This window comes from Balaenoptera physalus (genome assembly GCF_965194825.1).
Source record: "Balaenoptera physalus genome assembly, chromosome: 17".
Taxonomy (NCBI): Eukaryota; Metazoa; Chordata; class Mammalia; order Artiodactyla; family Balaenopteridae; genus Balaenoptera; species Balaenoptera physalus.
This window is the reverse complement of record NC_138895.1, coordinates 20,194,260-20,221,544: the sequence shown is the minus strand read 5'-3', so window position 1 is coordinate 20,221,544 and position 27,285 is coordinate 20,194,260. Positions and strand designations below refer to the sequence as shown.

The window sequence follows — 27,285 nt, the reverse complement described above, 5'->3', positions numbered from 1 at the left end:
TAACTCTTTTATCTTTCATCTTTTCATACTCAGACATATATATATATATATATATATAAACTACTGCAAGAGAGCACATAATATATTGTCATTGCTTCTAGATATAAGAACTGAAACAATGTTAAGAATTGGGTTTTTGACCCAGTACTAACAACTAGCTTCTTGTGATTAATTCAGATTTTTAAAACTTTAATGCTAAAGACCAAGATTATTTTTAAATTTTAACATTTCTAAGGACACACCATATTTCCCTCAGTCAGTCTTAGTTTTATAAAATAAAAACCACTGGTTTCTAAGTAAGGCCTGTGACAACAGCAAAACACCACCTGCATCAGCTTTGCTCACCAGGACCACACAACATTTCCTGACCTAAGTTTTGTAGATGTCTGTATCATGGTAACCCTGATTTTTTTTTTTTCTTTTGACAGAAGAATTACTATTCTCCGAATTTTTTTTTTTTTTTTTTTTTCTGAGTGTATTCTGGATGGCAAAATTTGGGCCACAAAATGCTAATTTCTAACCTAACACCGTGACAGCAATCACAGCCTTCACAAGGATGGAATAAAGAGAGCAATCTAACATCCAGGGGTATGAGTTTCTCATCAGTGGCTGGCAGACCGCCGTGAAGGCTTACAGTAATCCCATTGGACAGCCCTGTTTGATGAAGCCTGGAAACAGGCAACCACAATGTAGGGAGTTCACAATTGCAAGCATTTGTCCATAATTTAAAGCTATACGAGAAGTGGAGAGTATTCATCTGAACAACAAGCTGTAATTTAACTGGAGTAACATTTACACAGGTTTTAACCCATTAACTCCTTCTTTCCTCATGCACGCTGACTTCCTTGTTTCAGAAAATATCTCTCCAAAGAAGCAATGTGCAAACACCTAACACAAGCTTATCTGTTAAGCTGTGAAAACCTGCCATAAGAATAAAAGCGTTTTGTTTGGAAACAGGATCAGTGAGTGACATTTCTAAATCTCAACCTTGGCAGTTTTTTGATAGTTTCCTCTTATGTTGTGTTTTAGTACTTGAAATTCATTTTTAGCATATCACAAGCATATCTAGGCTGGTATTTTGCTTTTTTCTTTTTTCATTTTCATGTGTGCTAGGTCTGACCACCTATTACTCCAGCTTAGGATGTTACCAAATATAAATATAATAACTCAAGTAACTCAATTTTACCATTCACACAGAACTGTGTGTGTGTGTGTGTGTGTTTGTGTGTGTACTTTCCCCTGCTATTGTACAAAAATATTATAAACTTTTGCAACTTATGCCTTATTTGCTTCTCTTATTACTTTAGAAATTGGACGTTATTTCAAGAAAAAGAAACAATGTGTTTTGTTATATCAAAAATACAGAATATTAGTTATTAAATATACAAAGCACTTCTTTTAAGAATATTCATGGTTAGATTGTCTAATAGGTCATTTTGAATAAAAGAGTCTGCCATCCTCTAAAGCTCAGAATTGGAAAGTTAGTGCTGGTTACGCTTCTTACAAAATCTTTATTCCCTTCTTCCTTTCCTTTGTACTTTCTCAGGAATGTCTTCACATGTACAAATATGGCCATAAGACTACATTTTTCTTGTTCTCCCAGATTAAAAAAAGACATTTATATGTTATGATATCATTTCAAATTTCCACTCTCCACCCAGTGTTTAAAGAAAATCTAATTTTATCTCTACAACAAGGGTTACTTCTTCCCATCATTATTTCTTTTTTTATATATATAAGCTTTTTTTGTTTGTTTTTAATTTATTTTTGGCTGTGTTGGGTCTTCGTTGCTGTGTGCAGGCTTTCTCTTGTTGCAGCGAGCGGGGGCTACTCCTCATTGCAGTGAGTAGGCTTCTCTTGCAGTGGATTCTCTTGTTGTGGAGCACAGGCTCTAGGCACGTGGGCTTCAGTAGTTGTGGCGCGCAGGCTTAGTTGCTCCGTGGCATGTGGGATCTTCCCGGACCAGGGTTCGAACCCATGTCCCCTGCATTGGCAGGTGGATTCTTAATCACTGTGCCACCAGGGAAGTCCCCCCACCATTATCTCTTACCCCCATCTTACTCTTTCTATTTAAAACTACAGGGAAATCCTATGATAACTAGTATTATAATTTTTTACACTTTGGTCTTCTGGTCCCAATTTCTTTCTCAAGAAATTCTTTGAAGGCTACAGTAATTTTGCTTGCTTACTAATCCAGTCATTTTAAGGACAAAAAAAACCTCCCATTTTAAATCCAGGTCATTACCTATTGTGTTGAAGTAGCATAAAGAGAAGGAAGATCAGTAATTCTTTTAAAAATTAGACATATTACTGAGGCACAGATCACATTTTCTACTATCTGTTGTTACAATATAAAGTCCAAGAAGCCAAAAGGTACCCTGGCATTGAACCACAGTGGGCCTGATGTGCCTAGGTCTTCCCTCTTTCCTGAGCCAGATCACTTTTTGTGAAGCTGTCACAGATACATTGTGTTATTATACCACAATGCCAGTGGTATCTGAAGAAAGAGTTTCTTATTCAAATACGATCTAGAATTCTCAAGAATAACGAAGTACTATTGCCAGATGACCCTAAATGTGGCATTTCTATTTACCTAGTTATTCTCAGATTATCCTTTGTGATTTATACTGAAGCTTATATTTCTCCAAAATCTGTTCATTATATTAAAGATAATCAATAAATAATTGCACATCATCAAATTAAATTCAGACTCCTTTCCTTAGCACTCAAGGTCCCAACCTCTGTTTCTAACATTTTTAAACTTTTTTATCGTAAAATAAAACACAAATCTGGAAAACCACACACACATAAATAGTATTACTTGATGAAATATTATAAGGCAAATGCTCTTTTGACCCTGATTAAGTGAAAAAACAGAATTTGTCACCCCAGAAACCCCTCCACATGCTCCATCCCAATGGGAGCCCAGTCTCTTTGCATTTGTTTATGGTTTCATCATCTAAGTGTGTGTGCAGCCCTAGTCACAAAATATAGTCTTGCCAAAATTTTAACTTGATATCTTATAAGTTAAAATAAAAATCTTTAGATTCCCCTGCCCTATCCCTTTCTTTCCATATAATTTTTCAGGTGAAGAACACACAACTGATAGTTTCTTAAAGAACCTACAAACATGCCACCTGAGTTTGTCAGTCTAGATTTGCTGACTGCGTACCCCTGGTGCAATTTAACATGTTCTTCTGTCCTTTATTTCCTGAAAATTGGTATTGTATCCAGAGGATCAATTAATCTCAAGACCGATTCCATTGATGGTGTGTTCTTTCATCAAGAAGCACAAAATGCCTTTTCCCTTTCTGTGATGTTTGTGGCTGGAATGCAAAATGTCTAAATCCATTAATTCATTAGGGATTGCAAACTTGTGATATTTTGATTCTATTATTTTTTTTTTTACTTGTTAGGTGGAACAATTTCATAAGGAGGCTCTATAGGATAGAGTTAATCTACAGCTGGTTTTGGAAAACTCTCTCTTTATCTCCAGGGATGCCTGGATTATCTGCCTTTGACTCTTGACCAAGGTAAGTGCACTGAAATTTATGATGTTTTGTTTAAAATCCAAAACTCCCCTGGTGATCCCCAAACCCCAGAGTCAGTTTGTTTATGGATAGTTTTCTACTGGCATAACTGGTTACACAGCTGGGTGATTATGTAACCAGAAGGGCACAAAAGACCTCCTGGAAGCTTCTGCCTTGAGCTGTTTTTAAGCCAAAATTCAAAATTCATTGCACAGATTAAGCTGAAGTGAATAAGAACCACGGCGAGATTTCATCTGACTATCTCTCGGATCCCCAGTGCCTACCTGCACTCCCTTTCTTTTGCTGTATCATCTTCTCTGACTTTAGATAATAGCCTTAAATGGGCATGTTCTGTTGAGTCTTATAAGTCTTTTCAAATATCCAAAACTAGAAAAATACTTCCAGAGACAACTCCCCTCACCTACTAATTTTTTTATCCAATAGTTCATATAGAAAGACAAGATAATGTTTATTTCTTTCCTCTGATTTAACCAGTTTTCAAGAGAATGAATTGGTTTTCTGTTATGTTCAGCAGGTAACCAATTATGGGTTTGTTTTTTAATATACTTTTTAAACTTGCTTGTTTAAACATAGCCAACAAGTTTAGATCAATTTCATTGTTTATCCTTTATGAAGTTCAAATTGTCCCATTTGTCCCAGTAATCTTTGTCCACTTTCACGCTCTGGGACGTCAAGATGGTCCAGAGTCATCTTTTGCATTCCTACCCACCCCCGACCTGGTATCATCCATTATTCCAAAAGCACAATCTGTATCCTGGGGATGCTCATTGCTACTCGGTCACTCATTGTCTCTAGACCTTTTCAGTGAACAGAACTAACTAGTAAATAAACATTTTAAAATGTTTTATGAGTTTATACGCATATTTTGAGTTCAAATGTGGACTATGGGGTGTTTATTTAACCTCTTCTATATATCTTCTCCAGACTGAACACACAATGAACTTTAATGGATATTTGAGGAGGTTTATTTTAAGAGGGGGGAAGTTACAAATATTTGGTTATATAGGAACCACAAAGGTTAGGACAATAATCTGGCACTCGTCACAGGTGAGCTGCTACCAACCTAAAGCACAAATGAATGAGTGGAGGTATTGTCTCTAGAACCTAGAAGGATTAGGAGTTGTGTAGTCAGTCATCTTGTTAGGAATCATGACCATGATCAATGGACACTGTCAGTTCAAGAAAAACTTTCAGGGAGGGAGCCAGAAATTAACTCTGATCTCATTCTCTTCCTTCCTTCTGATCTCCTTCTCCTAGCGAAATTCATGTTATGCATATTGTTTTATAATCTGTTTTTTATACTTACTCTGTTTGTCAATAACTAGTCTTCAAAAGTAGTATTTCAATTGCTAAAAGATATTCTATTACATATATATGCCTCAAATAATGCACTCAAGTAGTAAATATTTAATCTCTTTTCTGTTAATTTTCTACCATTATAAAAGAGTTTTTATGGAAATTTATGTGACTAATTGTTTGCACGGGTTTCTACCTATATCTTGGGTAAATATGTAGAAGTAGAATTGATATTCCAAGCAGCAAGTACATTTTCAGTGCTTTGGGGATATTTTGTAAAAGTGCCCTCTAGAAATATAGTAGCACCTTACACTTCCTACAACAGTATTTTCATACTCGATTAAAAATGTGGGCTCTGATGTCAGATTTTCTGGCATCAAAACCTGACTCAGCTACTTATTAGTTATGAGGCAAGTTACTTAACCAATCTCAGCACCCTTGTTCTGTGACTAGAGATGGCAGTTATCTACCTACTTATAGGATTGTCTGTTGGAAAGATTAAACAGGATGCTGGACCTTTAAAACAGTGTCTGACATACAGAAAGCACTCAATAAATGTCAGCTAAATAATAGCAGGCATTATAACCCTAAGAATACATATTTGCCAATTTGATAGGTACAAAAGTTATTTATTATTGTTTAACTTGAAATTCTTTAATAATCAGCTTGAATTTTTTAAAATTTCATTATAACTGATTAACCCTTATTCTTTATGAATTGTTTGTTTATGCTTTTCACAGATTCCTTTTATTTTGTAGTATTTATTTTAAATATTAAGGAAGGTATCCATATGTTAGATATAGTTTGTATATTATATATGCTTCAAATTATTCTCAGGTTGCCATTTGAATTTTAATTGTACATTATAAGTAATTGATTCTATAATTTTTTTAATGATTTCTGATTTTGTCATCATGCTTGTAAAGGCCTTCTACCACCCAAAATAACAAAAATAGTCTTTATATTCTCCAATTACTTTTATAATTTTGTTTTGTATACCTCTACCTTTAATACCTTTGCAATTTATTTAGATGCAAGTTGTAAAACAGAGAATCTAAATATCACTTTTCCAAGATGACTGAAGTTTACCCTAACAATTTTGTGTGTGTGTAATATATGATCTTATCACCAATTATAATAGCATTCTTATTTTACGTGAGATTGTTTGTGTAAGCATAGATGTAATTCAGAAATTTCTATCATTTCACTCATATGCCTGTAGCTTTCTTATATATGTGAATATATCATAAGGCAAAGGCTCTTTTGCAACTCTTATTTTAATAACTTAATTGAATATTTTGTAAAGTAGTATGTTTTAAAAATAAATAGGTCGCCCTTTCTCTGCAGAATCACCATGGCGGCTGGGACCCTGTACACACATCCTGAAAACTGCAGGGCCTTCAAGGCCCTCGTTGCCGCTCAGTACAGCAGGGCTCAGGTGCGCGTGCTCTCCGCACCACCCCACTTCCATTTTGGCCAAACCAATGGTACCCGCCAATTTCTCCATAAATTTCCTGCTGGCAAGGTTCCAGCCTTTGAGGTGGACAATGGATTCTGTGTTCGAGAGCAATGCCATTGCCTACTATGTGAGCAAGGAGGAGCTGCGGGGAAGTATTCCCGAAGCAGCAGCCCAGGTGGTGCAGTGGGTGAGCCTTGCTGATAGCGACATAGTTCCTGCAGCCAGTACCTGGGTGTTCCCCACCTTGGGCATCATGCGCCACGGAGAATGCAAAGGAGGAGGTGAGACGAATTCCAGGGCCGCTGGATGCTCACTTAAGACAAGGACTTTTCCGGTGGGCGAACGTGTGATGCTGGCTGACATCACAGTTGTCTGCACCCTGTTATGGCTTTATAAACAGGTTCTGGAGCCTTCTTTCCGCCAGGCCTTCCCTAATACAAACCACTGGTTCCTCAGCTGCATTAACCAGCCCCAGTTCCGGGCTGTCTTGGGGGAGGTGAAACTCTGAGAAAATGGCCCAGTTTGATGCTAAAAAGTTTGCAGAGAGCTAGCCTAAGAAGGACACCCTATGGAAAGAGAAAGCTTCTCGAGAAGAGAAGCAGAAGCCCCAGGCCGAGCGGAAGGAGGAGAAGGCAGCTGCCCCCGCTCCTGAGGACGAGCTGGGTGAATGTGAGCGGGCAGCGGCCGCTGAGCCGAAGGCCAAGGATCCCTTTGCTCCCCTGCCCAAGAGTACCTTTGCGTTGGCTGCATTTAAGCACAAGCACTCCAACGAGGACACTCTCCGTGGCGCTGCCGTACTTTGGGGAGCACTTTGATAAAGACGGCTGGTCCCTGTGGTACTCCGAGTACCGCTTCCCTGCAGAGCTCACCCAGACCTTCATGAGCTTCAACCTCATGACTGCAGTGTTCCAGCGATTGGACAAACTGGGGAAGAATGCATCTGTCAGTGTCATTCTCTTTGGAACCAACAATAGCGGCCCCATTTCTGGAGTCTGGGTCTTCCGAGGCCAGGAGCTTGCCTTTCCGCTGAGTCCAGATTGGCAGGTGGGCTATGAGTCGTACACATGGCGGAAACTGGATCCCAGCAGCGAGGAGACCCAGACGCTGGTTCGAGAATACTCTTCCTGGGATGGGGCCTTCCAGCATGTGGGCAAAGCCTTCAATCAGGGCAAGATCTTCAAGTGACTATCTCTTGCCATCGCCTAGCTGCCTGCACCTGCCCTTCAGGGAGAATGGGGGTCATTAAAGGAAACTGAACATCGAACCCTTTCTTACCCTGACTCCTTGGTTGGTGATGGCTTCTTCAAAGGGGAGTAGGTATGTTGAAGCAGGGTGTTATCTATACCTGCAGGACCTCCCTGTGTAGGAGAGAAGTCTTCAGAAGAGCAGAAAGAGAGGCCTCTCCTCAGTTTTGATTTCTGTTTTTTCAATTGCCTTGCCTCTCCTGTGATGACCATCTTCTAGCCTAGCTGGGAAAGATTGGATGTAGTTAGGAGGTGGTGACACGGGGCTTTGTAACTACCTAATTCCAGACCTTCCTGCATGAAGGGGGAGAATACCTGCCGATGGGGTGAGAGCACAGCATACGCAGAGTGACTTAACACTGCTTCCCTGCTTCCCGCAGCTGCCCTGTGAAGTGGGGCGGCAGCCGTATCCAAGAGTCATGGTTTCAACACTTCAGACAAACGGCAAGAAGAGGCACAGACTCCTAACAGATGCTGGCCTGTGGGCCCTAACCTGGCTGTGGATCCTCTCTGGGGTATCCCTACTTTCTATCAAGGAAGTGGGGTTCAGAGATTTAAGCAACTTGCCTGTGATCACACATCTTAGGTGGTGGAGACAAGATTTTGAACCCAGTGGGTGTCACTGGAGCCTGTACTCTAAACACGCCCTAACGCTTCCAGCAATGTAGAGCAGTCATAAATGTCATTTAACAATCCTGAAAAAAAAAAAAAAAAAAATATATATATATATATATATAAATAGGTCATAATTCATTTAAGGTTCTGGGAATTTATTGGAAGTCACTAACATTTAATAAATAATAAAAATATAGAAATATTAGACTTCATTATATGAATTTGCAGTAAATATTATTTATAAAATTATTATTGCCTTTGTGTGTGTTTGTGTGTATAAGTGTGTACGTGTATGTGAATTGAGTCCTAATTCTAAACATGAATCATACTGTAGGTTACCATCAAAAAAGATTGAAAGTCACTGATGTAATGTAAATCTTTTCAGATAATATTAGAATAATTTTTCAAGTTCCAATCTCCCCACCAAAATTTTTCCATGATATTTACTAGCTTTATATTAAGCATCACTATTTTTACTTTCCATTTTAAAAGGTAATTTTGTCCAAAGTAGTTTGCAGGCTTAATCCATTCCCATTACATTTTAGTATTTTTCAATGTGTTAAAGACATCTAATTTGGAACTAATACGGATTTGTCTTCTGTAATTTCTTCTCTGCATCTCTCTGAATTTTATTCGCTACTTGGTAATGTAACATTTACTCATGCTAAATTTACAGCTTCTCTTTGCATCACAAAAACCTTATTCCATCGGCATGCGGTGAGAGCTATTTCCCATGCCAAATGGGTGGATAGCGTGCCCTACTCTGGACCATTTTAATCCTTGAGTTTAAAAAGCAATCGCCATATCATTGAGATGTACAGGTAGCAATGAAACATTTGTGTACACTAAGAAATTGAAGGAGTAAATCTTTTACATGTCACCTGGTGTTATATGAGCTTTGATAGGAAAACAGTAATCAGAATATCATCTTTTATAAACTAAATGAGCATTCATAAATAACTGTCTAAATGTCAGAGGTAGATCAATAATAGATAGATAGCTAGAGATATCTATATCTATCTGTATACATACTGTATACCCTTCTTTATAGTGTCCTTACCAGCATCAAGGCTCCATGTAATATGTACCCGGGATTGTGCCTTATTCTATTTAAACCCACCCTGTAAGGTTTAAATCTTCATTGTACAAATGATGAAACTGACACTTATAGTTTAAAAACTCACCCAAGGACACAAAGCTGGTATGTGGCAGATCCAAGACTGGAAGTCAGAGTTTCTCACTCTGAAGCACAAAATGGGCAGAAAAACTGTTTTCTGTAGGTTCTACCTATATCAACAGATACAATTTTTCCTAAGTCCAGAGTCACTTGTGACACTTAATGTTGTCATTGGGTGGACTGGGGCCTGATTCTCTCCCACCCACCCAATTTCATTTTGCAGCAGTTACCCCAGGTGTTTTCACTCTAGGCATATTGGCTTTTTCTTTTCTTTTCCTTGAATTCCCATTTTTCATTTATAGAACTTTTTGAGAGAATGCATGATTCATCTAATTGAACTTCATATACAGGACAAAGCAAAACAAGTTGAATGTTTTCATTTTTCACTTTGGGGAAAAAAAATAAGCTTTTAGTTAAATCAACTTAAGAAACAGCTTGAATTGCAAGATAATACTGCTCCTATAAGTAATTGCTTATGTGCTTGTCCTATTCATAGTGGAAGAGCTATGATTTATGAACATTTTTATTTAAAGTATAATCTTGGATTTATTCCAAATAATTGCTATCTTTGAAATGTTGTCAACCTGGGATAGCCACAGGGATGCCAGAATTAAAGTATTATATCAGCTCACCACATGGTCCGCCCATTGGGCTCAAGTACGTTTTTATCCGTCTCTCTTTTATCACATATTTCCTTACTTCACATTTATATTTAATCCATTGACTTCCGTGATTTCTTTTATACCAGAGAGCATGTGAAACACAGGGAAAATGAGTAGACATATTCACTTAGCAGGAGCTTTCTTCCTGGTTCTCTTTCTCTCTCTCTTTCTGGCTAAAACTCCATTAGGCAAAAGTGCTCCTGGTATTAATCTAAGATGATTAGCTGTGAAGTGGAACACAAAGGCTGGCCTGGGGTGGAGACATCTGACGGTGGGAAGATACTTCAGAGCAAAAGAATCAAGAAGAACATGAGTTTAAGAGGCAAACTTCAAACAATATTAGGCACAAGAAATAACGTTAGCTGCAGCTGCAAACCAAATGGAAAAGTATATTTGCCAGTGTAGAGACTGTTCCTGGCCTCTCATTAGCTGTGCATGGGTCCCAGAGAGCAACACCAGTATATTTCAGTTAAGTTTTTTTTCTCTCTCTCTCATCTTCCTCTTACTTTTTACTTTTTAAAAAAAAAATTTTATGGGAATATAATTGCTTTACAATGTTGTGTTAGTTTCTGCTGTACAAGGAAGTGAATCAGCTACATGTATACATATATGCCCTCCCTCTTGAACCTCCCTCCCACCCCTCCATCCCACCCATCTAGGTCATCACAGAGCACTGAGCTGAGCTCCCTGTGTTGTACAGCAGGCTCATCACTTGACTTTTTTTCCCTACATGCCCCCACATCTTATTCCTTTAGCTTGCCTAACTAGCTATTAATGTGTTAGAGGAAGCACAGCTTCCCTTATATACTATGTGCTTCCCAATATAATCCAGCCTCCCTTGCAATTATATTAGGCCACGAGGCTAGTTCCAGGCAATACTGACTTATCAGAGGTGACCTATTGCACTTCTAGACAAAACATTTGAGAGATAGTGTGGTACCTCTCTCAGGAAAGAGTGACATCACAACATACAGGGAACCTGGATCCCCGAGTCACCTGATGGAAGAGCATCTCCAGTGACTGGCATCAGACTTCCCATGAATAATTATTAAAAGTTGTATATGAAACTGTTGAGATTCAGAGATTAATTTGTTCCTATAGCATAGTCTAGTTTATACATTAAGCTGCATTTTAAACTAATATATACATTGATATTCACTACTAATGTGCCAATTAAGTGGAAAGAATGCACAGGTCACACATTAGGAGTCTAGGATTTTACTTCTATCCATTTTATATTCCTTCAAACAATATGTATGAAGTTTCTACAGTATTTTAATCATTGTTTCAGATAGGCCCTGGGAATAGTAAATAAGACAGATCAGATCCCTGTTCTCAGAGAAAGGGTCAGACAAAAATTAAGTAAATGAACAAATTAGGTAATTCAGAGTTTAATAAGCACTGTTAAAGTCAATACTAACATTGTGTAAGACCGGTGACTGGGGGGACTATTTAATTGAATAGTGAAGGAAGACCTCTCCATCTTAGAATTAGGACATGAATGAAATAAAGGTATTAGTCCAAATATTTCAGAGAAAGGAACTTGGGTATAAATATTCTTAATGCATTAAGAAAAAGAAAGAAATCCAGGGTAACGGAAGCATCACAGTGAACCTGAACAGAGTAGTACTGTATGGGGCAAGAGTGATATGCACCATTTCAGTCCATAGTAAGGATCTGCAATTTTATTCTAAATTCTATGAGAAAATATTGGAGAAATTTAAGTAGGAAAATATTTTAATTGTGTTTGCATTTTCATAAATTCATTCTAGGCATAGTGAAGAGAATATGCATATTTTTAATGCAGAACTGACTAGACTCACTATAAATTAGAGTTGCAAACTGAAGAAATAAAGAAACCAATAACAGCTCCTAGAATCTAGACTTGTACAACTGGTACATAGTGATGTCTTTTGCTAAGATGAAGGAAGCTGGGAGGAGAATTTTCTTTCAGATGGGATTTATGATGTCAATTACACATCCAAGTGGAGGTGTTTAATAGAAAATTAGATATAAAATACTAGAGCACAGTGAAAAAGAGTGAGAACAATTTGGAAATATTTTTATGCAAATTTCATTTAATGCAATGGATTGGTTAAGACCACTTAGGGAAAGATCTTAGACAGAGAATAAGATTCATCTCAGGGTAGAGTCCTGGAATATTCCAGCATTTGCTAATTCAGAGACTTAATTCCTCACTCTCTTACTCCTCCTCAAAGCAGACGACTCAGTCTCTAGAAGCTTTATCTTGAGGGGAATCCATAAAGAGTGATTATAGTGAAATTTTCAGGTATAGTGATAAGCCACTGAGAGAAATAAAATCAGTAAAAGAGCACTTTTGAAAAATCTATAAATACATGGCTTAGGTAGTTGCTTCTTCTATCTGCAGCCCTGACTTAATTATGAAATAGTCACCTAACTCAGAGAATCCTCATTATATGACTCTACAAAGAGAAAGTAAGAGCAAGCTACTTCCTTTAATATATACTGGGAATACAATCATAAATTTGAAATAAATTATCACCCTGCCACAAATCTTGATTGGGTTTCCATGAATAGCCCACTAGTGAAATATTCACTTGGCTAGTCAAGGAAGTGATAAGGGGACCACAGAAATGAGTATTTGTTCCAAGAGTGATCTGACCTAGTTTGTTACAGGTCTTGGGGACATCACTCAAATTTTCTGTGTGTGTTTTGAAGCAAGTGCTAGGAAATGACCAGCAGCAGAAGTTCCATTTGCCATCCTAGTGGCCTATTTTCACAGGCAAACCACCACCATCATTCACCAAGTAGCACAGGTATAGTTTTTACTGGTAACAAAAGAGACATCAGGGACAGGGGCAAAAGATGTCTCAATGAAATAATGATGTTTAGCTCTTGAAAAACCACTGATGAATTCCAGAATGCCAGCCACAGACCTCTTCTATATAACACTGTGAACATGGTAACCAGGCAAACTAGAGGAAGATAGTAAATAAAATGCCTGTATCACAGTCTTAGTTAGCAATCACATGAAGGATCTTAATAAGAAAGAGTCATTTGGGGAGGAAAAAAATTATTCACTCGATTGGTTTTGGCAATTTCCTACGTATAAATATTAAATCTCCTATGGATACACTTAGTGAAAGTAGACTAACAGAATGGACATTCATTGGTTTGATTGTTCATGAGCTATCTAAGGGTCATAGACAAGTACTGCTTACATTGGATCGTTGTGCAAATATACAGTTGTTACTATAAATTTGAGGAGGAATGAAAACAGAAAAGAAGGAAAGTGAAAGAGTATAAAGGGGAAGGTGATTCTCCACCTTACAGGAAATCTCGGCTCTAGTGATTCAGCAGCCCTCAGGTGCACACAAAACTTAGCATCTGTGTATTCATCGTCCCTTCTCTAAAGCTTCTTCTATCCCAACACATACATAATTTGCTTAATTATTAACTTCCCACGAGATCTACCATGTTCCTTCTTCATTTTCCAGTTATACGTCTCTCTCCCAGCAGTCTCCGTTCACCTCTGCTTTTCCAGCATGGATTAAGCTGGTTAACAACTGAGTGGGTTTTAAAAAAATTTTTATTGGTGTATAGTTGATTTACAATGTTGTGTTAGTTTCTGCTGTACAGCAAAGTGAATCAGTTATACATATATGTATATCCACTCTTTTTAAGATTCTTTTCCCATATAGGTCATTACAGAGTATTGAGTAGAGTTCCCTGTGCTATACTGTAGGTCCTATTTTATATATAATAGTGTGTACATGTCAATCCCAATCTCCCAGTTTATCCCTCCCTCTCCCACAAGAATTGGGTATTTTGAGTACATCAAAACATCTGTTATAGGGGAACTTCTGAAATGCCAAGATAATACTGGGGTTTAGCCTGATAAATATGGTATATTCAGTCAGCTTATCTTGCATTTATATTTACATTTTTGTTTAATTTTGCCTGAACTTTCATATATCAAGCACTTTCAAATAGTCATCCAATTAAGTTATTAAATATTTATTAAGTACTTAATACCAGGGATCCCCTTATGATACACTGGATACAAAGAAGGGACCAAGACAGACATGTTCTATGCCCTCAGACAGCAGATGGTCTCATATGGAAGCAGGCATTATATTAAAAATTACAATGAAATTTGATAACTCTTATGTACAGAACAATTTTGGAGCTCATTACAATTATCATCAGGAGTATCAAACAAATCATGTCCTATTTTAATCTGCAGAAGACCTCTAGGAGAAATGACCCTAAACCCTGCCCTGAATTCTGATTCACACTGGGATATTTCCTGACTTTCAATTAAATTAGTACGATTGAACTCTTTGTCTTCAAAGCAATTTACTGAGGTATTTTCCTGACATACCTAACATGTACATTCTGTGTTTTCCATCCATGTAAATCCTGAATACATAACCTTAGGCATGGTAGAAATATCATAGAATAAGGACTGTCCACTAAACCAGAGACGGTGAAGTGCTTTCAACTGAAATGCTAATCTATGCTTTGTTGAGAAAGATTCTGGAGTCACATTTGAGATCAGCAAGAAAAACGACCAATGAAAATACCTGTGACATGAACAAGAAGAGGAGAAACGGCTCCTATTTACCATCTCTATGCTAGATTGAGCGCACCCTCTTTGATTAGACTGAGAGCTCCTCTATAAGACTGAATTCCCTGAGGGCTGACAGTGTCTTGTTCATTTCGGTACTTATTTAGGGGCCTAATCATTGTAAATGAGAGAGCAATTTTATATAGCCTCCCTCCTTCCACTGAGAATTATCACTAGGAAAATTCTCTGTAATTTAACCTTATTCTACATTTTTGAAAAAAATGGTAGAGGATTTGTGGGAAATTTTCTTGGAAAATGACCTATCTATTCTTCATTACATGGTATCAAACTATGCCTTTCTAATTCACATAATGTCTTTCACGTTCATATGTTGATGTTATTGTTTTCTAAATTTATACTCTACCCAGAAAACATGGAAGTGCCAAATGCAAAAACTTAAGTTATATCAAATTGGCAAGGTATGACACACATACAACCAAAGGGGAGCATTTTTTTCTCCTTTTTTTTTTTTTTTTGTGCTATATTTGTTCAACTATCCAAGTACTTATAGGATAAAAATACATAGAATAGAGAAAAAGAATAAAAAATACATTAGTACTCTAATAGACTATGTGCAACTCCTTATATTGGGTTGGTCAAAAAGTTCAGTCATTAGTGAACACGTTGTTCAATAAAGTTCTTCGTGAAAATTAAAAACGAGTCTTTTATTTTTACTTGAATACGAACAAACTTTTTGGCCAACCCAATGAAATCCCCAAATTCTGAGTTTTCTCCAGTAAAAGCACTTTATTAATATGTACCTATAATAAGTGAATTTTTCACCTGAAGAAAATGGTGAATTGTTGTGATGTGTGTTCTAATAACATTCTCCTTTGTTTCTTAAGGAAAAGGTGTTTTCACAATCCTTTACCAGCGCATTTCTTGGGTCCCTCTCCCCAGTGCACTGTTTGTGCTGAGCAACTTGTCATTTGACATGCTTATCTGACACTTCCTTAAGTGCTTATAAAAAGCCTTTCAAACAATCATTCAACCAGATTAAAATTTTAGAAGAGAATGCAATTGGTACTTTTGTCGGGGCTAGGATGGGCAACATTAAAAGAAAATTGTTAATGTTGTCTATACTACTTAGATTGATTCATGGTGAAAAACGTTTCTTAGTTTATTGTCTCCATCTGAACAGCAAATCTATGTAGAAAATCTGATCAAAGCACACTCTTCAATAATGCATCATGTCTTACTATTGACATTCTTAACTTGTGTTGACTTTTACCACACTGGTAATGGTAAGAGAAGCCTAACATTAATGAGTGAACTGATATTTAAAATATATATGCTCCACCTGAGTGTTTGCAAAGTCATTTGAATGCTGTCAAGTATATTGTTGAAAAAAAAAAAAATCTCTCCCAATGGCTGATGGAATAAACGTAGCTAAATGTAGACCAGTATTTGTTTTTGTGCATTTTCTTGTCATCTAGTAGAAGCATGCTGCTGTGTTTCAGGGTTACACTTTAGCTGTTGGGTACCCAGTGGATTGGTCATGAGTGTCTGATCTGTGAGTGGTGAGTTTTCTGATTTCAACACTAGCAAAAAGTGTTCCAAGACTGTTGTCTCCTTAGTCGGTATTCTAATGACCTTTCAGCACTGAATTGAGATAAAGCAATGGATGCCACTAATAGAATTTGCTGCAGGGAGGCTCATGGTGAATTGCTGACTTCACCATGAACTCTAGTGCTATAGGACACTAAAACAAAGCTACGGTGAAGGAAAGAACAGTGACTACAACATAGAAAGGAAGTACAAGTTTTTATAAAATTAATCTGAATATTCCGAGACTGTGTAAAACAATATGTGGTTTAACATACCACAATTTTGTTCCTTATATCTGAAGCCAGACTGGTGTCTTCTTAGGTGAAATAAGCCCTATGGCAATGCACATGTTTTTATGCTGCTTTGCAGTACTGAGGATGGTATTATACATTATAATAAACAAAATGCAGGAATGTCACAGTTGGCTAAATTCCTATCAATTATGAACTTAATTTTTACACACATTTAATACTTATCTCATTTCAGACTTTGCTATACTGAGAAATCTTCTTTTAAAGAAAAATGGTTTATACAGTTCACTTCCTGCCATAATCAAGGTCTTTCTAACCTGATATCTGAAGGTTATGCTTCAGTGAATAATTCAGTAGGTTAGTGAAACTCTGGCAGCAAAGAAAGTGCTAATCTTAGATGGAAGCTGTGAGGGATATTAAGAAACAATTGCAAAAAGTGACATATTTAATAGAGAAAGATTACGCTGTGCTACATCTATTTAATTTGAATTGAATAAATTTTGCCAGTATTTTATGAGATGCAGACTAGAAATTATGTGAAACTTCATAGTGTCACTTTAGGAGAGAGAATAAAGGCCTTAAATATATTTTATTGTGATTTTGAAGACTTCTCTGTCATTGAAGAGAATTTTGAAGAAACTGAAAAAGAATTCACTTCAGGACTTTATTCATCTGAATTTTAAAATAAAGGATCGGAGAAGGCGATTTACCAAAAGATAAATAAGGTGCAGAACTAAAAGGAAACCATGTCAAATGAGACCTTGAAATCAGGGAATTCCTTCTGGGCTGTGACTGAGTGAGGTTGGCTACCTTCTCCATTTTTCAAGGGAAATTTAGTTGATCTGGCTGAGACAAGTCTGAAGTTATGAATAATTGCAAGTGCAAAAATGATAGGGGGTAGTGTGTGGCCTTAATCACTAAGTAGATCCTCATATGAACCCATCTCTGACATTTATAATTATGTTTTGCAATGTGTACATCTGACATAATCTCTGAAAAAGAAAACATAAATACTTCTAATGCTTAACCTAGCACTGCTTAGTTTAAGAACTTAAAAATGGCATATTTATTAATAAATTCACTTGAATGATATTTATTTTGGGGGGAGTTTGCAAGTATAAATATACCTCAAAATCAGTTTTCTCCACCCAGACTGTGTTCCCTGAAAAGTAGGAGCCCACTTCAACAGTCTTGGGAAAAATATGTACTCTATCTTCTTCTTGGCTATTCACAGTATTATTTAACATATTAAAATCTAAAATATTCTGCTGGAAAACAAATTAAATTTTAAAAAATATATATTAACCAAAATAACATTATTTAATCTCACATTTCCCGAATTCAACTTCTATAGTCTATCCTCTTCCATATAGTACTTTTCCTGCAAAATATATTTTTGGAAATTGCTCCTTATATCGTTATAATGGACTGAATGTTTGTGTCCTTCCAAAATTCATATGTTGAAGCCCTAACCCCCAATGTTGTGGTATTAGGAGATGAGATTTTGGGAGGAAATGAGGTAATAAATCCTGAGAGAGGAACCCCCATGTTACAATTAGTGCTCTTAGAAGAAGAGGAAGAGACATCAGAGCTCCATTTCTACATGCATGTGCACCCAGGAAAGTCATGTGAGGACACATGAGAAGTTGGTCCTCTGCAAGCCAGGAAGCAGGTCTTTACCAGAACCCAACCGTGGTGCTGGCACCCTGAGCTTGGACTTCCAGCCTCCAGAACTGTGAGGAAATAAATGTCTCTTGTTTAAGCCACCCACTCTATGGTATGTTGTCATAGCATTCTGAACAGACTAAGACAATCGCTTTATCATTTTTCATTTTATATCACATTTTATCTATCCTTGGATAGATCATATCCTTGGATCATGAAAGTTTCTTCTGTCCTTGACTCTCATAGGGACATGCATTTCAATCTTTTAAAAGGTAGAAGTGTTTTTAACGTGGAAAAGACAATGGCCTTGCCATCTGTCGGTATACCCAGGTTTAGCTGCTACTTATCCTGGAGTAATTTCCATACTGAGCATTAGTTTCCTCACCTTAAACAGTATTAGTAACATTACATGGCTAAAGTGATGTAAAGATTAAATAAATCACCTTATACAAAATTTCAAAACAGCTCCTGTAGTCCGTAGACAATTAGTGAGTGATAAGACCTTATTATGATCATTATTAAAGAAAATCTAAAAAATAAACCAACTAACTAGACTACTACTAGTATGCACGTATGTGTTATAATAATACCAGAACAACTTTCCAGCACCGTGACATAGGCGGCAGCCTTAGGAAAGAAGTCTGCAGGCTTTCTGGTCCTTTTCCTTCTTAGCCCTGTGGCACATTGAGAGTGAAAACCTTGCCTATTTAGTTACTGTGGCAGATGCTGTCAGTTCCTTTGCTACATCCTGTAGACCTTACTTGTTCGGTGTACTCCTGCCAACTTCCGGTTGCCAGCCTGCTTCCTGTGAGCTGAGTATGCCTGAGAGGGCTTTCTATCTGGCCAGTTGGCCCACGTGAAGTAGGCTGGATGTACAGGGGAAATCGATATCCTCCCCATACCCCATCCTTCAAGAACTGACTCTTGAGAGTTGGGTATAAATCTCCCAGCTCACTTGCTATTGGGTGGGATAATTCTGATTGCATTTCTCAGAGTCTCCTTGAGGGATTAAAGTCAATGCCTTACTTTCCTTTTGATGTTTCCTGCATTTTGCGAATAAAGTATTTGCACTTGAAGCTTTGTCTCAAAGTCTGCTTCTAGGAGAACCCAACCTAAGAAAACTGCGACTCCTTAGAGTGGGAAGAAGGGAGTTCGTGTGGGCTGTGATGAACCCACACATACACAGCTTCTTCAGAAATGCTCTGAAGTCCAGGCTTGCGAATTGTTATGAGTCCTGATTGATTCCATTGCCTTTTCCGTGAACATTATGAAAACTAATAAAAACAAAAATGAGAACTGAATCCACACTGTATGTAATGGAAGAACTAACTTATATAGTTATATAGTTGACACTTGTATTCCAAGCTGAGGGAGTCCAAAGTCCTTCTCAAATTTTCTGAAATTCCCAGAGAAGAATGTAAATGCTCATAGTCACCTTTGCCTCTGGGGCCATGCTTCTATGCAAGCCTCTTTAATTTATATAAAATTTCCGCTCACATCAATTAGCAGTAACTGTAGTAACTTGTGAAAACTGGGGAGGGTGGGAAGTGAGAAATAGTTTGTATGGTGACAATGAGGAGAGCCTTTGTTCTTCCACAGAGCATTAGGCAATCCACTGTCAAAATATTTCCTGGCTATATATTCTCTGTGCTCAAAATATTCTCTGTGCTATATAATATTTCTGCATGATAACAGATTCTGCTCTGGCTTTACCAAAGGCCATCCTCTTAACCATACTGTCTGTCATGCCCCAATTCATCTTTCTTTCTCCTCTTTTTAGTCCCCCTCTTTGAGAAACAAATTATTTTTTGATCAGACCCTGAGTTTCGCTATTTCCCCTAAAGTCACTGCAAGGTATTTTCTCCTTTAAGGAGTATTTTGGTGCCACTTTTTACACTTATACTGTTTACTTTACACATATACTGTTTAACTGTTTCTTTTTCTAATTATGTTAGTAACATCCAAAGTAATGGTTTTTGTAATTACTTATCCCTTCTCACTATGCCAGAGTTAATAAATGTGGTTAAATTATAGTGTTCAATTGAATTCTAGGAGATAAACAGGTGAACATTGTTTATTAGTTATAAATTATTTTATGTGAATTAGAAGCAATATAACTATAATATCAAAGTTTAAAAGAAACCCGTCATGTAAGAAGATACTACTTTCAAAATATCTAATTCAAATTAAAGTTGATATAAATAAAAATATTATAATGAAGTCAGTAACACTTCTGACACGGCCAACTGACATGCCAAGAATTACGAAGGTGGTGTTTGACTGAATGAATGAAATTTTTGAATTATTTCCCTAGAGTAATGGTGATGTGTTTAATAAAAAATGGCTGGGAGAATGTTTGTCATGATTTAGGTCCTGTTTTATTTGTCTCAAATTTTTATATATTTTCGGAAAATATATGGTACTCTCAAATGGGCGGTTAAATTTATTTTACCAGGTCTGATACATTAATTTAAATTCGTTGTGCCTCTCCACTTTAGCAATTGTTCCAAGTTGAATATTGACCCTATTAAGAAAATTGATATTGCCCTAATTATTTGTCTCATTTAATACTTCACACACATGTGCACATACATGCATAGACAGATAGAAGATAGATAAATAGATAGATAGATAGATAGATAGATAGATAGATAGATAGATAGATAGATATAGATACATAGATACATAGAGTTATAAGTATAGGTACTCATAGCTTCAACCATGGTGCTCCTTTGCTGGGTTTCCTTTAATATTCCCACTTTCAAAATGTAGTCTTCTATGCTCTTCCAGAGTGAGTCAGTTTCTCTAGCCTACTGTGGATTTGAAATAAAGGGAATAAATCCCAGGCTAAGTACTACCTCAAAGAAGTTTTCTGTTTATTTATTCTATAGTTGTTTAATCCAAAGTTCTTGCTCCCTGCCCCCCCACCAAGTTTCAAAAAGCATGACTAAAAATAACCTTCATGCCACTGTACTGGAATTGCATTATTTAACAATTATTTTTGGATACGTTTTTGGGTTACATTTAGATTGGTTCCAAAAATTGGGGACAGCAGAAGACGAAGGTCATAGCAGCTCTCCGAATGCCTCTGGATATCAGTGGTCATTCATTCACCAAATATGGATTAAACATTATGCTAAGATTAACATAAATGAAGACAAAATGGGTCTTGATGTACAACAAAATTAAATTATATTTTTTACTTGCCCATCTTCAGAGTGAATGCAGTAAAGTGCCCACATTTATATTAAATATTAAAATATTTATCTAATATTGACTGAATAGTTTACAGCCTGATTTCAGACCTTACCATCAGTGCAACTTATTTCAAAGAGGAGACTAAAATAATTAAACAAAATCGTCTCCACCTGTATTTCTTTTTTACCTTGTCTTTGAATAATACTTTACACGTTAAAAAATATTGGCCGTATATACCTAATTTTATCCTCATAACAAACAAATCAACTGAGTAAGTTATGGCATTGCACCAGATTCATCAACGAGGTCATAGACAGATGAGAAAATCATGTGACCCTTAAGAATGGCAAACACACTTATTTCTGTCTCCTTCCCAATCCCTCGCACTTTGATTATACTCCTATCTTCTGGTTGTCCGTGGCCAAGTGGTTCTATAATGAACAAAGTGTGGCTAGAGAAGCAGTCATGCACTTATACACCTCAACCATCCAGTCTTTACCTTAAAGCAACTGTGCCTTCACCTTTGTACCAGGTAAAGCACTGAGCCCACACATTTCTCCAGTCACTGTTACTGATACAAAAACAAACAGAAGAATGACCCATCAGCTTCTGTCCAAAAATTGTGATTCAGTGGCTCTGTTTAGACACCTCCTAGAAAGGACATTTGTCTTTTCAGATACCAGCCTTTCCACTTCTGCCCTAAATCCTGTAATTTCACTTACCTTCTATTTCATTTCCTCTCCATCCATCCATCTCCTCACTTCTGCCTTCAAGCACACCCAGGACATTTACTATTAAAAGAAAAAAAAAGTAAAATTCAACACTGTAGCTTCCAACTAGTATCTATGTTATTTTTCCTTCCATTGTATTTTTTTAAAACTTAATTTCCACAGCCTGTCTCTAGATAAACTTTAAACAATATATGTTATAAATAATTGAATATCTGTAAAAGTTGAAATGTATTAAATAGTGAAAAACCACTCTTCCTCCCAAGCTTCCACTAGCAGCCCAGCTCCCTTTCCCAGAGGCAATCACTTTTATCACTGTGTGTTGTTCCAGAGGTAAACATGCTTAAGCATATATGTTCATATTCTGTTTGTTTTTACACAATTGATTACATGCAATGCACATTGTTCCATGTGTTGGTTTTTTCACCTGATATTAATATCACTTGGAGGTTGCAGAATATTTGTACACTATGAAAATGCCTAGGCTTATTTTTGTTGTTTCTTTTATTTGTTTGCTTGTTGTAAAAACAAATATCGTATATTAATGCATATATGTGGAATCTAGAAAACTGGTACAGATGAACCTGTTTGCAGGTCAGGAATAGGGACACAGACGTAGAGAACGGACATGTGGACACAGGGGAGGAAGGGGAGGGTGGGACGAATTGGGAGATTAGGATTGACATATATACACTACCATGTGTAAAATAGCTAGTGGGAACCAGCTGTATAGCACAGGGAGGTCAGCTCGGTGCTCTTTGATGACCTAGATGGGCAGGATGGGGTGGGTGGAGTGGGAAGGGAGGTCCAAAAGGGAGAGGATATATGTATAGCTGATTCACTTTTTTGTACAGCAGAAACTACCACAACATTGTAAATCAACTATACTCCAATAATAAAAAAGAAAGAGCTGCTCAGTAGTCATTGCACGTGAATACCATCATTTATTTACCTGTCAATTAGCATTTAGGTGTCTCAAAGTTTGATATTTCAATAATACTGCAATGAATAGCCTCTACATAAGTCATTTGGGCAAGTATATATGTAAGATACATTTCTAGGAATGAAATTGCTCACTTAAAAACGGAATTAAAAAAAAAAAACTTCTAATCTTTTCTCTCTGAATTACTCTATGCTCTAGTCAAAATAACTCAGTAATCCTCACTATCCACTTATTTGCCTGCCTTTCTATTGCCTTTCACGTCCATTTTGTGCACTTCTCTTTAAATGTCCTTGCCACTGTTTCCACAAACTCAGGTTATCTTCTTTTCAATTAAAATCTTCTTCCTTCTTGAACCATCATCTAATTCTTCATTCCACAAGGACACACCCCTGTTTCTTAATACCTCCATTAAATCTCGTTTACGATGAACTCTCGTGACACGTGCTGCTCTCAACTTGGTAATGTTGTCATTTGCATGAAGGCTTTATTTCCCATCTAGTTTCTTAGAAGGCAGTCTGTACATTTTTGTTTGTTTGCTTGTTCCTTAGTTGCACTTAGCACAGACCTGTATATTTAGTACACTCAATAAATGTTTGTTGCATGAATATATTATTAAATAAATGAATGAAAAATGAATAAATGAGCAAGTGAAAGAAATCTAAGTTTTGCAGAGAATCACATTTAATTCAGTCTGAGAAGGCTATGTGTATCCTTCTGCACTTTTATTTTTGTATCTACTTCATAATTTTTATCTTCAAAGCCATTATTAAATGAATAAAATCTTAGGGTATTTTGAATCCCTCCAAATTGAGATAAATTATAATCCCTTCAAGTTCAACATTACCTGTATACATTTGACATCCGAATGAAGGTGCTGTTAGGAAAATGTTTTTCTACTCCGGTCATGTACACAGGGTTAGATATTAATTCTTATTAGTAATTGAGATCACATGCATGGTTCATGGAGAAGCATCTCTTCTGTTCATCATTGCTTGAGGAACTTTTGCCTTCTCTGCATACCTCTGCTATTATTATTATTTTTTAAGAGTCTAGATTCTACTGGGGTTTGAGGAAAAAACCCTAGACCTCATATAAAGCAAACTACAAGGCTTCTGATTAGTTCTGTAAGAGATACACAGTGCTGAGAGCTGCTATCATAAGGCCCTGCTAACAGCATTTGCCACCACTCACTATACACATAACAGAATTTGGGATTTTTATGTGATGAAGTTCTGTTTTTCTCAAGAAGACAGACTATGGAAATGATTTTCTTGCCCCTGAATCAGAGGATTGGGTCAATTGCTTAATTATTATAAGTATTGGACTTTTTTAAATTTTAGACATTCTCAAATTTTGTAGTTAAAAAGCTGTTTAAAATACAGATAACAGGATATTGTAATTTAAAAAAAAAAAAAAACATTAGAAATAACAAGGAAGGGCTCTGGTCCTAACTCTGCCTCTGTCTCATTGTCCAGTCCTTTCCCTCTCCGTCCTCCAACTTCTCATTGAATAAATAACGATTTAGGCTAGAAAATTGGAAGGTCCATTTAAGTCCTAATGATCTATTTAGGAGTGGAGCTCTGGAGATAGAAAAACTGCCTCCCAGATACAGTTCCACTATTTCGTGCTAAGTGAGTCTTGGCAAGTTATTGAAGTCTCTGTGCCTCCATTGCCTTCTTTTTTTCACTTGGGGCAAATGATGCCTACTTTATACAGTTATTGTGGGGGTTCAGAAAAAACAAAGTAAGGAAAAATAATTGTAAATTCAAAGTCACGGCGTACAAAAAGTAGTTATTAAAATTGTATTGTTATTTCTTTCTTAATCATGAATAGAGACAATTCTTATTTTTCTTGCACAGGGTTTTATTCGGTAGCATGTGTGGTGAATAAAGCACGGCATGGCACATTGTCCCCATAACCTAAGCTCAATTTTTTGTATAAGGCTCAAAACTTTGGGAAAGTCAAGTTATGTCTTTTAGCCACAAGCTTTCCATACCCCTAGGAAACAAACAAACAAACAAAAAAATCTTTGTTTTTTTAGAGAAAGGAATAAATGCTAATATAAAAGAAGAATGTCAAATGCCCTGCAGTAATATTTGAAAATAAGCCAACTAATACCAAGATATACTTAAACATTTCTAGACTCCATGTATTTCTAATAATTAGGTAACATTTTACATTTTAGTTTCAGACAATTTTCTAAGGACTTCGCATGCATTAATTCAATTAACATTAAAATCAGGTACATATCATTTTAATTTTGCACGTGAGATTAATTGGGGAACAGTTTAAATAATTTGATCAAAGTCAGATACTAGGTAATCTAGTCATCATTTCAGTTCACACATTTCAGGTAATAATCAGAGATTATGATTATATCTGGCTCATAAAAGGTGTTGAATAACAAAAAATGTAACTTAATAGTAAGAATTACTCCTGGCTCAGGTATCCTAAAGAGTCATAGAAATAAAATTTAGTATTAAAACTTTGTCATTATTCCTGTATTTTTAAACATAACTTGCAAAGAATGGAGAGAGAGTCTGTGAGATAAGAGGTCTGCATGCAGCAGAAGGAAAAGGTGGGAAAAATTATTTGAAAGTTCATGGTAATTTTTGTGTCTTTCAGGTAAATTAAAGAGCCACTCTCTTGAATTTACCATTTCTGTGGAAGATGAATACTGATATTAACTGCAGTTTGGGAACCAGTATCAATGCCAGCTATAGTGGTATCATTATCAAAACAGTAGTTAGCATTAGTACGCAAAAGATATTTCTGAGCATCAAAGGTATAAACAAAAATGCACTATTCAATTATTTTCTTTGCTTTTCTTAAAAATATTGCCAAAACATTGAGGAGGAATGGTAAAGAAAAGTGTATTCTTTACATGTGCTTGCCCTTTGAAACAGCAATAGTATGTTGGTATTGTTTTTTATTTCTTTATACAAGTGTGAAGATTGACTCTATTTGTCTTTTGATGATTTACTTTGTTTTGTTATAGAATGTAACATGTTCATAATCAGCAACATTTGTCTCTATTCCAATTAGGAACTAAATGAAAGTCTAAAACCATCAAATGTTATCATTGCAACAATGCTACCAACTGGAAGCAATTGGAAATTTTGAGAAACTAACTTGCCTTAAATGCTTTAGGCTTAAAAAGCTTTTAGAATATAAGGCAATTATATCACTGATTTTAACAATGTGGATTGGTTGATGACTCAAATTTAGAAAGGTCGTGTTGCTCTGAGCATGATTTATTTACCTTCCATATACAAAATGTTATTTTATTTTAAAAATAACAGGTTGCTTGAAATATGGCTGGCTAAAGTTACTGTGAGCATGGTAATATAAAATTAAAGAATCATAAGCACAGACAATCAATAAGAATGAGAGAATAATGCTTCCTTAAACCTAAGACATTGGGTGCATTTACATACAATCAAATATATGGGCTTAATTTACCATAGCAAAGCAATCCAGTTCCCTTTACGTGTGTGTGTGCTTAAACACGTCTTTGGTATACACGCTGTCATTTACAAATGCACCTTTGTGTGCACATGTCACAATAGTTGAGAAGTGATATTGTCAGAAAGATCCTTAAACATTAGTATGTTATTTCTTGGGAAAAGAGTGAGAGAGGCTATCCTCTAAGCATTAGTCACTGCGCTTGATATCTCAGAACTTCACTTTAAATTAGCTCTTGAAATTTTACCACCCCTAGATTTAAGGCAGTTGCTATAGGTCTTTTGTTTTATATCTAGTTTGTTCTTGAGTAGGGAAAAACATCCTTCTGCCTTCTGCCCGATGAGTTTAAAGTCCCCTGTTTCCAGAAAGGCACTTGTACAAGGTTCACAGGAAACATTGTATCCTCTTGCAAAGCAAGAAAGAAGGAGAAAATGCAATGCTTAGATTTCTAGTAATATGTAATTAGCAAATCATTTTCTATAAAGCAAGTAAATGGAATACGAAATACAGAAGCAAATGGAGTCCTCTTAAAAGTGAATACTCCTCATTTCTTGCTTTTTAAAAATAAAGTCCTTAACTGTATATGTTTATAGGATATGTATAAGTGGCTTAAATTACATTATAAAAAATCTAATATAAATGCATATATGTATATGTATGTATACATGTATCTATATCTATTTATCTAGATGGATATAGACATCTGTATGGATAGTTGTAGATATATATCCATCTAGTTGGATAAAGATATAAATATAAATATACATAAAGAGGAGAGAACAAGAGAGGGAAAAGAAGGAAAGAGAAGAGAAGGAAAGAGTAAAGAAAGGAGGGGAAAAAAGGAGAGAGAAGAGACAGATTTTTATGAAGA

General features: G+C 36.3%; 1 long non-coding RNA gene and 1 pseudogene across 2 annotated transcripts in view; both read left to right on the top strand.

Moving 5' to 3' along the window:
- The window catches only part of LOC309646388, a 190,882-nt gene that overhangs the window by 149,219 nt on the left and 14,378 nt on the right, over positions 1-27,285 (top strand). The gene's annotated exons all lie outside the window — the stretch shown is intronic.
- On the top strand, positions 78-7,570 carry LOC309647040 (elongation factor 1-gamma pseudogene; annotated as a pseudogene). The gene has a single exon. The product of its transcript is annotated as an elongation factor 1-gamma pseudogene (transcript).